Raw genomic sequence first — 15,855 nt, 5'->3', positions numbered from 1 at the left:
CATCAGGGGATGCTTTCTCTGCCGCAACACTGCCAACCCATGCCATCTGGCTTCTTCTGACGGAACACTAACTTCAAGACGCGGTGTGCGCTGCGTTTGGGCTGCACTGCGTTGGGCTGTGCTGCAGAGCGAAGCTGTTTGTTTTAGGAGGCTTGAGAGGGCTGTCATTGGGCTGGGATGATACCAGTATGGAGATATTTTCTTCATGGCAAAAACAACACAAAAAAAAAAAACACGAAGCAGACCGAACTCTTTGATTCTGTAAAATATTGTGTGCTATAGTTTGGAAAATAAATACATGTGTCTCTGGATGACAACATAATGATGTTTTGTTTCCTTGCCATGATACTAACGAGTATCACGATATTGGTATCGTCCCAGACCTTGTGATAAACATGCTTTAGTAACTGGGCTGAGGCTCGGCCGCTTCCAGACTTCTGTCCCACACCGCGTGCTGCTAGCCTGTTACCACTCCAAATAATATTCACTGTTAAAATGTCCACCAGGACATGTCCGGTAGCCTAGCAGAGACAGTATGGTGGTAGGAGCTGGGCTGAGGCTCCACAGTACTCCACCCCCTGTACTAGGCTTGAGAGGTATACACTACCTCCACTAGGCCTAAACCCTCCCCCCCAGACTCTCCTCCACTAGGCCTAAACCCTCCCCCCCAGACTCTCCTCCACTAGGCCTAAACCCTCCCCCCAGACTCTCCTCCACTAGGCCTAAACCATCCCCCCCAGACTCTCCTCCACTAGGCCTAAACCCTCCCCCCAGACTCTCCTCCACTAGGCCTAAACCCTCCCCCCAGACTCTCCTCCACTAGGCCTAAACCATCCCCCCAGACTCTCCTCCACTAGGCCTAAACCATCCCCCAGACTCTCCTCCACTAGGCCTAAACCATCCCCCAGACTCTCCTCCACTAGGCCTAAACCCTCCCCCCAGACTCTCCTCCACTAGGCCTAAACCCTCCCCCCAGACTCTCCTCCACTAGGCCTAAACCCTCCCCCCAGACTCTCCTCCACTAGGCCTAAACCATCCCCCCCCAGACTCTCCTCCACTAGGCCTAAACCCTCCCCCCAGACTCTCCTCCACTAGGCCTAAACCCTCCCCCAGACTCTCCTCCACTAGGCCTAAACCATCCCCCCCAGACTCTCCTCCACTAGGCCTAAAACCTCCCCCAGACTCTCCTCCACTAGGCCTAAACCATCCCCCCAGACTCTCCTCCACACCATCACCCCCAGACTCTCCTCCACTAGGCCTAAACCATCCCCCCAGACTCTCCTGCACACCCCTCCCCCCAGACTCTCCTGCACACCCTCCCCCAGAATCTCCTCCACACCATCCCCCAGACTCTCCTCCACACCATCCCCCCAGACTCTCCTCCACACCATCCCCCAGACTCTCCTCCACACCCTCCCCCCAGACTCTCCTCCACTAGGCCTAAACCATCCCCCCAGACTCTCCTCCACTAGGCCTAAACCCTCCGCCCCAGACTCTCCTCCACTAGGCCTAAACCATCCCCCCAGACTCTCCTCCACACCATCACCCCCAGACTCTCCTCCACTAGGCCTAAACCATCCCCCCAGACTCTCCTGCACACCCTCCCCCCCAGAATCTCCTCCACACCATCCCCCAGACTCTCCTCCACACCATCCCCCAGACTCTCCTCCACACCATCCCCCCAGACTCTCCTCCACACCATCCCCCCAGACTCTCCTCCACACCCTCCCCCCAGACTCTCCTCCACACCCTCCCCCAGACTCTCCTCCACACCCTCCCCCAGACTCTCCTCCACACCCTCCCCCAGACTCTCCTCCACACCATCCCCCAGACTCATCTCCACTAGGCCCCACACCATCCCCCAGACTCACCTCCACACCCCCCCCAGACTCACCTCCACACCATCCCCCCAGACTCACATCCACACCCTCCCCCCCAGACTCACCTCCACACCATCCCCCAGACTCACCTCCACACCATCCCCCCAGACTCACCTCCACACCATCCCCCCCAGACTCACCTCCACACCATCCCCCCCAGACTCACCTCCACACCATCCCCCCAGACTCACCTCCACTAGGCCTAAACCATCCCCCCAGACTCACCTCCACACCATCCCCCAGACTCATCTCCACTAGGCCATACACTGTCCGCCCCAGACTCTCCTCCACACCATCGCCCCCAGACTCACCTCCACTAGGCCATACACTGTCCGCCCCAGACTTACCCACCAATTGCTCTCCAAATGCTCCTGAGTACTGACCAATGTCTGCTCCTGTTCACTGTAGCCCCACCATTCACACATAATGCTTTTACACACACAAACACCCAGAGACCTTCAAGAACAGCTAAATACCCCGCTGGCTCCCGGGCCTGCCTTCAGACATCTGTAAAATATTTTGATTTGCTGCCCCACGACCGCAGCACACTGGCAGAGGTTTCCCGTCTCCCAGCCACAGCTTGGCAGGACATCTAAAGGAGCCAGAGCCAGCTCCTCAGCATCATGGCTGCTTCCACAGCCCACCCTCTATCCCTCCCTCCCTCCCTGCCAGCCAGCCTCTCACCCTCCCTCCCACCCTCCCTCCCAGCCAGCCTCTCACCCTCTATCCCTCCCTCCCTCCCAGCCAGCCTCTCACCCTCCCTCCCACCCTCTAGCCCTCCCCCCCAGCCAGCCAGCCAGCCAGCCAGCCTCCCACACTTACAGCCTCCTTTCCCAACTACATCCTGAAGCTCTCTGTAGCTCCCAGCAGCTCCTCTCCCACTGCAGGGCAGGACACGGTCGCCTGAGCTTCTCCTCTCCCACTGCAGGGCAGGACACGGCCGCCTGGGCTTCTCCTCTCCCACTGCAGGGGGGCCCCGGCTAGCGGAAAGCCCCAGGACCAGAGGGGGGCCCTGGCTAACGGAGAGCCCCAAGAGCAGAGGGGGGCCCCGGCTAGCAGAGAGCCCCAGGACCAGAGGGGGGCCCTGGCTAGCGGAGAGCCCCAGGACCAGAGGGGGGCCCTGGCTAACGGAGAGCCCCAAGAGCAGAGGGGGGCCCCGGCTAGCGGAGAGCCCCAGGACCAGAGGGGGGCCCTGGCTAACGGAGAGCCCCAAGAGCAGAGGGGGGCCCCGGCTAGCAGAGAGCCCCAGGACCAGAGGGGGGCCCTGGCTAGCGGAGAGCCCCAGGACCAGAGGGGGGCCCTGGCTAACGGAGAGCCCCAAGAGCAGAGGGGGGCCCCGGCTAGCGGAGAGCCCCAGGACCAGAGGGGGGCCCTGGCTAACGGAGAGCCCCAAGAGCAGAGGGGGGCCCCGGCTAGCAGAGAGCCCCAGGACCAGACGGGGCCCCAGCTAGCGGAAGTCCCGGGACCAAAGGGGGTGTTTAAGGGCAGCAGGGCAGAAGAGTCGGGTTCTTATGGATCCTCTCTCCATGCCTCAACAAGGGTTCCAGAACCCCAGGACCAGAGACATAGGACCTGAGACCCAGCGAAGGCTGCTCCAAGGCTGGTCACAAATGCAGGAAGTGAAACAGAGACAGACAGTCTGTGTGTGTGACAGTCACACAAATGTACACGCTGTAGTCGACATGCTCTTTCCTGCTGTAAATCCTGTGTGAGAGCTTCAAGACTAATTTGCGGTGATGTTGGAACAAACGCCCATAGCGACACAGTCAACACTCCTCCATTTGAAATGATGTACTGCACTCTTTCTGCAATGCAGAGCGCACATTCATTCTGCTTTTGTCTCGTCTCATGACAAATGCATACTGTTGCTGTCATTGCTCTACTGTTTACAGTGGCACATAGCATCTTGTAATTATTCCATGAAAGTGAATCTATATCCTGGGGGAGTTGTAGTATGTGTGTTTGGTATAATCTAAAGAGATGTGGAAGGAAGGGGGACTACACAACAACTAATAAAGGAACTTTGTGCTTTTGAGCGATCTGTTCCAGCACAGTTCACAATCTGTCAACTTGGCTTTAGCTGCCGCTCCGACGACAGGGCTAGGGCCACGACGCTCACAGGGCTAGGGCCACGACGCTCACAGGGCTAGGGCCACGACGCTCACAGGGCTAGGGCCACGACGCTCACAGGGCTAGGGCCACGACGCTCACAGGGCTAGGGCCACGACGCTCACAGGGCTAGGGCCACGACGCTCACAGGGCTAGGGCCACGACGCTCACAGGGCTAGGGCCACGACGCTCACAGGGCTAGGGCCACGACGCTCACAGGGCTAGGCCCACGCTCACAGGGCTAGGCCCACGCTCACAGGGCTAGGCCCACGCTCACAGGGCTAGGGCCACGCTCACAGGGCTAGGCCCACGCTCACAGGGCTAGGGCCACGCTCACAGGGCTAGGGCCACGCTCACAGGGCTAAGTCACGCTCACAGGGCTAAGTCACGCTCACAGGGCTAAGTCACGCTCACAGGGCTAGACCACGCTCACAGGGCTGCCCGGGGTCAGAACATAAATACACAGTATGTCTATGGACTGGCTCATGTGTGAGCCATAAAATCTCATCTAGAAATAGAGTTAAATACTAAAATCATATGAGCCTGAGCAGAGACATTTACGAGGTGCTCTTCCCTGTCTAAACTGTACGGTTTAGTCAGCTGTCCAGAATTGTTACATTTTAGAATAATGTCAGAAAACCAGACGTTCTTAATCATTTAGCAAAACCCTATTGTACTAATATCATATCTTAATTAACATTCAATAAAGCCTCATCAGGCCTACTTTGGGGCAATATTGGTAATCATATAATAGGCTAAAATAAACGTATCTTTTTAAATACTGTAATATCGTCACACAGAAGTAGATGGGCTTTTAACTGAAAAATACTAAATAACAGTGTGACATTGTGTGAGTCCCTTCGGAGTGATGTAAAGAGTGGATAGTGTTGTCATTAGGGCTGGGCGATATATCAAAATAATTTGATGAATTTATGTTTTATTGCCTGTATTGCAAGAATTGAGGTTTGTATTTTTTTTTTTACGAGAGTTCTGTCTTTTTGGTCTCGTCTCCTTAGCGCCTTCTGTGCTGTGAACACCTTCCCACTCGCAGACACCAAGCCCCTCCCCCTTCTGTGCTGTGAACACCTTCCCACTCGCAGACACCAAGCCCCTCCCCCTTCTGTGCTGTGAAAACCTTCCCACTCGCAGACACCAAGCCCCTCCCCCTTCTGTGCTATGAACACCTTCCCACTCGCAGACACCAAGCACCTCCCCCTTCTGTGCTATGAACACCTTCCCACTCGCAGACACCAAGCCCCTCCCCTTCTGTGCTATGAACACCTTCCCACTCGCAGACACCAAGCACCTCCCCTTCTGTGCTATGAACACCTTCCCACTCACAGACATCAAGCCCCTCCCCCTTCTGTGCTATGAACACCTTCCCACTCGCAGACACCAAGCCCCTCCCCTTCTGTGCTATGAACACCTTCCCACTCGCAGACATCAAGCCCCTCCCCTTCTGTGCTGTCAACACCCCACTCGCAGACACCAAGCCCCTCCCCCTTCTGTGCTGTGAACACCTTCCCACTCGCAGACACCAAGCCCCTCCCCTCACCTCTTCCTCTCTGACAACAAGCAGTTTCAACTCGCTATTCGCATTTGATGATTGGTCCCAACACAAATCAGTCATATGGACACTGAAACACATTGAGACATTCATTTTACTTAAATAGAGGATAATGTAATCTTTCTAACAACGCCCTTTTTATGTCTCTAAACTCCCAAAATGTAGAACAGAGCCGACAATACTTAAAAACGGGAGTTTCATCAATGAACATGATTGGAAAATGTATCCTTAGTTTCTGACTCACGCGGCATTTGCGGTACCTCTAGCAGTATTTTAGCAACAGATAGTTATGAGCTAGCTGTTTAGTCTGTGTTTTATAAAATGACTTCAACATCTAAAAGAAAATGTGAATGGGCTATGTTGTTCAAACTGTTGGTGACAGACAGGAGGGTGTGTTCATAACAGTTCAACTGTTCTACCTTGTTAGCAAGCAAATATATCCAAGTTGGCTAGACTGGCTACTCACGAGCACGTGGGCTTGTGCTTGAGACTGTTAATGTTCTAGAATGCCTGCTACCAGAAGTTAGTCATTATTAGTGGATGTGTATTGTGCTGGTTAAAATGTAAACAAAAAGGGTATTTTTCATAGACAGACCTGAAAACCAGATCAGTGATTACTAAAAATAAAAAGCAGGTTAACCTATTTTTATAAAATAAGTCAATTATTAGTGGGTCTTATGGTTGAAGGCTTATATTTAGCCTAGGTATAATTTTACAAACCCTGAATTCAGTAGATTATTCCTGACTGTTTGAAATGCAGTGTATTTGACCTTAAAATTGCACAACAAAGATTATTTAGGGAAAACATTTTTTTTTATCAATCAATCAAATAATAAATAAATAAATAAATATATATATATATATATATATATATACATACACATAGTGAATTGCCCATAAGTTGGAAAGAAAAGAGAGATATGATTTTTAGGCCATATCGCCCTGCCCTTGTTGTCATGGCCTGGGCTAACCCAGGAGCCCACCAACTGCTGCTCAGACTTTACACAGGATCGGAGGTCAGTAATTTACTGTTTTGTATGTCTTTGTAGTCAGTTTTCCCTCAGAGCACAGCAGACCTTGATGAGAAAGGGATCAATGTTTCAGAAAATGAAGAACTTTCATATCAAACCAGGAGCCGGAAGGCATCCTCGAAGGATATTTGAATCTGTGAACATCAGTGACCTTCATAAGATATAGAACGGAGATGATAGTCAAGCCTGTTCCTCAGATAGGTGAAATATTGACAGTCTAGTTGTTTGATGGGGTAAAAACAGCCTGCTCTCAGCACCCCACCAAAAGGTCTTCATAAGACAAAAGAGCAATTTTGGAGGGGCCAATTTTGGCACAAAATAAGATTGGTCAATTAAACATATATATAAATATAAACATTCTGTTCAAGAAAGGAAGCAAACATTTCACTTGTAGCCTAGGCATAGTATCTATCCTTTCTGTAGAGCCGGGGGGTAAACTCTGACATTATGCAAAAAGGAAGAATTTAATGTAGCTCAAAAAAATAGCCTGGGGAGACTTCCTCATCAAACGTGCTTTAAGATAGAGAAAACTCTTTTTTTTTTTTTTTTGGTTCTTTGTAAAAAAAAATCCCCAGGGGCATGATGACTGTAAAAGTGGTCAGATGACAAATGTCACATCCCATCTTGAATACGATACTGGAGCCTGGCTGCTCGGCTACAAACAGGAAACTGTCAGAGGACTGAGACATTTCGTAAATTCCAATGTGCCGAATAACTAAAGGCATTTCCACACTAGAGGCGACACACGGGGATTTACAGAATTCTCCACAAAGATGACTGTAGTGTAGCCATTTCATTTTATATATATACATTTCAATTTCACATATTTGTATAAAGCAGATATAATGAAAGACCATAACTCCAATGACGTAAACTGTTACAATGTGAAACACGAGACAAACCGAGATAGGCCTCTGCCAGACAGATTTATAGCCTAGATGCTACAACAACAAAAGCATAACCTAGTTTACAATGCAACAAATCATGACATTTCGCCAAAGGCTGTCAAAAACAATTCACGTCTCATCAGCAATCAAAAACAAGGTTACTGGCAGGCGGCCCTGCCTAAACGCTACAACCCGTTGAAGCTCAGTCCTGTTTGATGCAGCCAGCTTTTGGCTGCCATTGACTGATCATCCATCAGGTTCCTGACTAGATCCTTGATACTGTACTTCAGAGAGACAGGCACTGATCTCATCTCCATCACCTAGCTGAGTGAGAGTGACTACTCCCTCTCTGTTGTTTTTGATGGAGAGGGGATGTGGCAACAGGAGGTTGAGTAATAATTAGGTCAACTCAGTCACTCCTGAATCATCTGTGGCTGTGTTCTGTTCCGGGCAACTGATGGTACAGAGCCGAGAGACATTGGGCTGGGAAAACAATGTTAGCGTGAGCTGTGAGGTGAGCGCATCAGTCTAGTACAAGACACAATATGGTGTTCTGTGGCAATAGGCCCACATTACCTCAACTTCAACCTCTACCATATGGGTCTAGAGTAGACAAAACATGTGTGTCATCTTGAGTGTCAGAGTTTTAAAAAAGGTACTGTGTTAATATGTACAGAATCTCTCACACCATAAACTACTCAACAATTTGGGAAACCAGGCTGCAGAGAGCAGCTATTCCAGTGCCTCTTCTCAGTACGGAATTGTAGGTATCAAGAATAAGACTTGACACAGCTAGTATTAGAAATACTAATATTAGTTAGCTACAAATCAGCTAATTCATAGCAGCATATTGACGTTCACTATTCTGAAATCATCCCACATTTTCATTCTCATTTCACACTGGAGAAACGAAACAGATCCAGGACAGGCTGACAAAAAAAGTTTGGAAAAAATAACAAATATTTGCACGACTTTTGCTAAACCGACGACAAAAACGTTATACTAGTAGCTAGTTGTGCACATTATTAAACAACATACCTAACTAGCTAACTAACTGTTGACAGTAGAGACTATAGCAACGCGCTAATTCCCAAGATAAACTTTAGAAAACAGCTGGATAGCGAACTACAGCACGATGGAAACAAGTAGCACTGCTTTCGTCCTGTTTGCTAAAACTTTCCGGAGCGTATTTACAAGTTACCCGTAAATTATATTCTCTTTCTAGCTAGCTAATTTGCACATGTGGCAGTGGTATGGACGCTGGAAAGTAGCTAACAATATAGTTGGCTTGTTTATTAACAAACTTCTGCCAGAGACAGAACTATCTTTGCTTCTACATTCTTACCAGGAAGTGGGAGCCTCACTTTTCCTTCCGTCTTCTGGTGGTGATGGCGGGTTGTCTTTGCTTTGGGGCTTACTTTTCCAAATCCAAAGTCGTGCTGCAGTCGAGTTTCCTTGTGCGCTAAAAACAGAAGAGCTCTAATTGTAACATGAGTTGAATAGGTAGTAGCTACGTGTTCAGAAAGAGTCCGTCAGGTCCTTACTGTTCCTGACCCAGTAATGTCAACAACCCAGGAATCCGGAGCGAAGGGGCGGGGTAAATGTCAAACAATAGAGGGGAACTGTCAAATACCGCGGGATGCGGAGATATATATATATATATTGGAAGGGATCTTCAAATGTAACAGTCATTTAGGCTTTAGAGAGTTGAAAGTTGATCTGAGCCTGGGCAGTGAAACTATAACTCCCTCATCACAAAGATGCACTGCTTCTATTCCTAGATTAGATCCAGGTCATTCGAGAGTCTCTGTGGGTCAGACCAACTAGAACTGTTTAGAGCTCCTATTATACATTTGCTCTTAACACAGCTCTACCTAGCCTAATGTTTACCATTACAGAAATAACTGTCTCTCTCTCTCTCTCTCTCTCTCTCTCTCTCTCTCGCCAGTCTCTCTCTCTCTCTCTCTCTGCTCTCTCTCTCTCTCTCTCACACACACACACACACACACACACACACACACACACACACACACACACACACACACACACACACACACACACACACACACACACACACACACACACACACACACACACACAATATCATGAAAATGTGTATTACAATTATGAGCTTGAGGTCTATTTTGTACATTGAATAAGACTGACAGTTATTAATTCACACACCTGTCATACAACGCATACACCTGTAATACAACACATACACCTGTAATACAACGCATACACATGTAATACAAAGCATACACCTGTAATACACTGCATACACCTGTAATACAACGTATACACCTGTACTACAACGCATACACCTGTAATACACTGCATACACCTGTAATACAATGTATACACCTGTAATACAACGCATACACCTGTAATACAACGCATACACCTGTAATACACTGCATACACCTGTAATACAACGTATACACCTGTAATACAACGTATACACGTGTAATACAACGTATACACCTGTAATACAACGCATACACATGTAATACAACGCATACACATGTAATACAAAGCATACACCTGTAATACACTGCATACACCTGTAATACAACGTATACACCTGTACTACAACGCATACACCTGTAATACACTGCATACACCTGTAATACAATGTATGCACCTGTAATACAACGCATACACCTGTAATACAACGCATACACCTGTAATACACTGCATACACCTGTAATACAACGTATACACCTGTAATACAACGTATACACCTGTAATACAACGCATACACCTGTAATACAACGCATACACCTGTAATACAACGTATACATTACATTTACATTTACATTTAAGTCATTTAGCAGACGCTCTTATCCAGAGCGACTTACAAATTGGTGCGTTCACCTTATGACATCCAGTGGAGCAGCCACTTTACAATAGTGCATCTAAATCTTTTAAGGGGGGGGGTGAGAAGGATTACTTTATCCTATCCTAGGTATTCCTTAAAGAGGTGGGGTTTCAGGTGTCTCCGGAAGGTGGTGATTGACTCCGCTGTCCTGGCGTCGTGAGGGAGTTTGTTCCACCATTGGGGGGCCAGAGCAGCAAACAGTTTTGACTGGGCTGAGCGGGAACTGTACTTCCTCAGTGGTAGGGAGGCGAGCAGGCCAGAGGTGGATGAACGCAGTGCCCTTGTTTGGGTGTAGGGCCTGATCAGAGCCTGGAGGTACTGAGGTGCCGTTCCCCTCACAGCTCCGTAGGCAAGCACCATGTTCTTGTAGCGGATGCGAGCTTCAACTGGAAGCCAGTGGAGAGAGCGGAGGAGCGGGGTGACGTGAGAGAACTTGGGAAGGTTGAACACCAGACGGGCTGCGGCGTTCTGGATGAGTTGTAGGGGTTTAATGGCACAGGCAGGGAGCCCAGCCAACAGCGAGTTGCAGTAATCCAGACGGGAGATGACAAGTGCCTGGATTAGGACCTGCGCCACTTCCTGTGTGAGGCAGGGTCGTACTCTGCGGATGTTGTAGAGCATGAACCTACAGGAACGGGCCACCGCCTTGATGTTAGTTGAGAACGACAGGGTGTTGTCCAGGATCACGCCAAGGTTCTTAGCGCTCTGAGAGGAGGACACAATGGAGTTGTCAACCATGATGGCGAGATCATGGAATGGGCAGTCCTTCCCCGGGAGGAAGAGCAGCTCCGTCTTGCCGAGGTTCAGCTTGAGGTGGTGATCCGTCATCCACACTGATATGTCTGCCAGACATGCAGAGATGCGATTCGCCACCTGGTCATCAGAAGGGGGAAAGGAGAAGATTAATTGTGTGTCGTCTGCATAGCAATGATAGGAGAGACCATGTGAGGTTATGACAGAGCCAAGTGACTTGGTGTATAGCGAGAATAGGAGAGGGTCTAGAACAGAGCCCTGGGGGACACCAGTGGTGAGGAGACAGATTCTCGCCACGCCACCTGGTAGGAGCGACCTGTCAGGTAGGACGCAATCCAAGCGTGGGCCGCGCCGGAGATGCACAACTCTGAGAGGGTGGAGAGGAGGATCTGATGGTTCACAGTATCGAAGGCAGCCGATAGGTCTAGAAGGATGAGAGCAGAGGAGAGAGAGTTAGCTTTAGCAGTGCGGAGCGCCTCCATGAAACAGAGAAGAGCAGTCTCAGTTGAATGATTAGTCTTGAAACCTGACTGATTTGGATCAAGAAGGTCATTCAGAGAGAGATAGCGGGAGAGCTGGCCAAGGACGGCACGTTCAAGAGTTTTGGAGAGAAAAGAAAGAAGGGATACTGGTCTGTAGTTGTTGACATCGGAGGGATCGAGTGTAGGTTTTTTCAGAAGGGGTGCAACTCTCGCTCTCTTGAAGACGGAAGGGACGTAGCCAGCGGTCAGGGATGAGTTGATGAGCGAGGTGAGGTAAGGGAGAAGCTCTCCGGAAATGGTCTGGAGAAGAGAGGAGGGGATAGGGTCAAGCGGGCAGGTTGTTGGGCGGCCGGCCGTCACAAGACGCGAGATTTCATCTGGAGAGAGAGGGGAGAAAGAGGTCAGAGCACAGGGTAGGGCAGTGTGAGCAGAACCAGCGGTGTCGTTTGACTTAGCAAACGAGGATCGGATGTCGTCGACCTTCTTTTCAAAATGGTTGACGAAGTCATCTGCAGAGAGGGAGGAGGGGGGGAGGGGGAGGAGGATTCAGGAGGGAGGAGAAGGTGGCAAAGAGCTTCCTAGGGTTAGAGGCAGATGCTTGGAATTTAGAGTGGTAGAAAGTGGCTTTAGCAGCAGAGACAGAGGAGGAAAATATAGAGAGGAGGGAGTGAAAGGATGCCAGGTCTGCAGGGAGGCGAGTTTTCCTCCATTTCCGCTCGGCTGCCCGGAGCCCTGTTCTGTGAGCTCGCAATGAGTCTTCGAGCCATGGAGCGGGAGGGGAGGACCGAGCCGGCATGGAGGATAGGGGACATAGAGAGTCAAAGGATGCAGAAAGGGAGGAGAGGAGGGTTGAGGAGGCAGAATCAGGAGATAGGTTGGAGAAGGTTTGAGCAGAGGGAAGAGATGATAGGATGGAAGAGGAGAGAGTAGCGGGGGAGAGAGAGCAAAGGTTGGGACGGCGCGATACCATCCGAGTAGGGGCAGTGTGGGAAGTGTTGGATGAGAGCGAGAGGGAAAAGGATACAAGGTGGTGGTCGGAGACTTGGAGGGAGTTGCAATGAGGTTAGTGGAAGAACAGCATCTAGTAAAGATGAGGTCGAGTGTATTGCCTGCCTTGTGAGTAGGGGGAAGGTGAGAGGTGAGGTCAAAGAGGAGAGGAGTGGAAAGAAGGAGGCAGAGAGGAATGAGTCAAAGGTAGACGTGGGGAGGTTAAAGTCGCCCAGAACTGTGAGAGGTGAGCCGTCCTCAGGAAAGGAGCTTATCAAGGCATCAAGCTCATTGATGAACTCTCCGAGGGAACCTGGAGGGCGATAAATGATAAGGATGTTAAGCTTGAAAGGGCTGGTAACTGTGACAGCATGGAATTCAAAGGAGGCGATAGACAGATGGGTAAGGGAGAAAAAGAGAATGACCACTTGGGAGAGATGAGGATCCCGGTGCCACCACCCCGCTGACCAGAAGCTCTCGGGGTGTGCGAGAACACGTGGGCGGACGAAAGAGAGCAGTAGGAGTACCAGTGTTGTCTGTGGTGATCCATGTTTCCGTCAGTGCCAAGAAGTCGAGGGACTGGAGGGAGGCATAGGCTGAGATGAACTCTGCCTTGTTGGCCGCAGATCGGCAGTTCCAGAGGCTACCGGAGACCTGGAACTCCACGTGGGTCGTGCGCGCTGGGACCACCAGATTAGGGTGGCCGCGGCCACGTGGTGTGGAGCGTTTGTATGGTCTGTGCAGAGAGGAGAGAACAGGGATAGACAGACACATAGTTGACAGGCTACAGAAGAGGCTACGCTAATGCAAAGGAGATTGGAATGACAAGTGGACTACACGTCTCGAATGTTCAGAAAGTTAAGCTTACGTAGCAAGAATCTTATTGACTAAAATGATTAAAATGATACAGTACTGCTGAAGTAGGCTAGCTGGCAGTGGCTGCGTTGTTGACTTTGTAGGCTAGCTGGCAGTGGCTGCATTGTTGACACTACACTAATCAAGTCGTAATACACTACACCTGTAATACAACACATACACCTGTAATACACAGCATACACCTGTAATACAATGCATACCCCTGTAATAAAACGTATACACCTGTAATACAACACATACACCTGTAATACACCACATACACCTGTAATACACCACATACACCTGTAATACAATGCATACACCTGTAATACAACGTATACACCTGTAATACAACGCATACACCTGTAATACAACGCATACACCTGTAATACAACGCATACACCTGTAATACAACGTATACACCTGTAATACGCCGCATACACCTGTAATACAACGTATACACCTGTAATACAACGCATACACCTGTAATACACTGCATACACCTGTAATACAATGCATACACCTGTAATACAACGCATACCCCTGTAATACAACGTATACACCTGTAATACAACGTATACACCTGTAATACAACGCATACCCCTGTAATACAACGTATACACCTGTAATACACTGCATACACCTGTAATACAACACATACACCTGTAATACAATGCATACATCTGTAATACAGCGCATACACCTGTAATACAACACATACACCTGTTATACAACGCATACACCTGTAATACAAAGCATACACCTTTAATACAGTGCATACACCTGTAATACACCACATACACCTGTAATACAACGCATACACCTGTAATACAACGCATACACCTGTAATACACCACATACACCTGTAATACAACGCATACACCTGTAATACACCACATACCCCTGTAATACAACGTATACACCTGTAATACACTGCATACACCTGTAATACAACACATACACCTGTAATACAATGCATACACCTGTAATACAGCGCATACACCTGTAATACAACACATACACCTGTTATACAACGCATACACCTGTAATACAAAGCATACACCTTTAATACAGTGCATACACCTGTAATACACCACATACACCTGTAATACAACGCATACACCTGTAATACACCACATACACCTGTAATACACCACATACACCTGTAATACAATGCATACACCTGTAATACACCACATACACCTGTAATACAGTGCATACACCTGTAATACACCACATACACCTGTAATACAACGCATACACCTGTAATACACCACATACACCTGTAATACACCACATACACCTGTAATACAACGCATACACCTGTAATACACCACATACACCTGTAATACAAAGCATACACCTGTAATACAACGCATACACCTGTAATACACCGCATACACCTGTAATACAACGCATACACCTGTAATACAAAGCATACACCTGTAATACAAAGCATACACCTGTAATACACCACATACACCTGTAATACAAAGCATACACCTTTAATACAGTGAATATGTCAGGACCCGGTTACGAACACGGGTTTCCGGAGTGAGAAACAGTCACTTAACCAACTGAGCCACGAATAGTTGGCAGAACCCAGAAGATGAGGCAGACACAGCAGTACTTGAGATGGTGTATTTAATGAAGTAAAAAGTGAAGTTCTTCAGGAAAACATGTAACTCCACAACCTCAAAAGGAATTCCACAAGAACAAAGGTAATCCTCCAAGACAAAAAGGTAAATCCACAAGGTGGAAGGTATAGCACAAAAAGCCTAAAAAAATACTCAAAAACAAACAAACAAGAACAAAAAACAGAATTCCACAAGAGAGTCCACCGGGATCAACAAGAGTTTCACAGAGTACTAGGGCTGGGTGCTAACATACAAACACAGAGCAAAGGACTGAGGAAAACAAAGGGTTTAAATACAATCAGGGGAAACGAGGCACAGGTGCAAATAATAATGGGGATCAAGGGAAAACAAAAGGTCAAAAGGCACAATGGGGGCATCTAGTGACCAAAAACCGGAACAACCCTGGCCAAATCCTGACAGAATCCCCCCCCTAGGAACGGCTCCTGACGTTCCTACCAGCTCTCTCAGGGTGGAGGGCGCTGAACTGACGAATGAGGTCAGGGTCCAGTATGTCTTTGGCAGGAACCCAGGAGCGCTCCTCGGGACCGTAGCCTTCCCAGTCCACCAGATACTGCCAGGACCGCTGCACCCGGCGGGAATCCAGTATCCGATGGACGGTATAAGCCGGCTGGCCTCCAATGACACGAGGCGGAGGGGGAGGTCTGTCTGCCGGGACAAGGGGAGAAAAAAACAACAGGTTTTAATAAGGAAATGTGAAATGTGGGATTAATTTTAAGGGATCTGGGTAAGTGTAGGCGATAAGAAACTGGGTTAACTCTCCTGGCA

General features: G+C 48.8%; 1 protein-coding gene across 1 annotated transcript in view; it reads right to left on the bottom strand.

Moving 5' to 3' along the window:
• The window catches only part of LOC123996601 (serine/threonine-protein kinase Nek7), a 147,032-nt gene extending 137,950 nt beyond the window's left edge, over positions 1-9,082 (bottom strand). Inside the window, exon 1 of the mRNA XM_046300094.1 lies at positions 8,820-9,082. The gene's annotated coding sequence lies outside the window, so the exon portion shown is untranslated. The remainder of the gene's footprint in view (positions 1-8,819) is intronic.
• Positions 9,083-15,855: the final 6,773 nt, after the last annotated feature.

The sequence above is a fragment of the Oncorhynchus gorbuscha genome, linkage group LG15, assembly GCF_021184085.1.
Source record: "Oncorhynchus gorbuscha isolate QuinsamMale2020 ecotype Even-year linkage group LG15, OgorEven_v1.0, whole genome shotgun sequence".
In the NCBI taxonomy this organism is placed as follows: Eukaryota; Metazoa; Chordata; class Actinopteri; order Salmoniformes; family Salmonidae; genus Oncorhynchus; species Oncorhynchus gorbuscha.
This window is presented reverse-complemented; position numbering and strand designations above follow the sequence as displayed.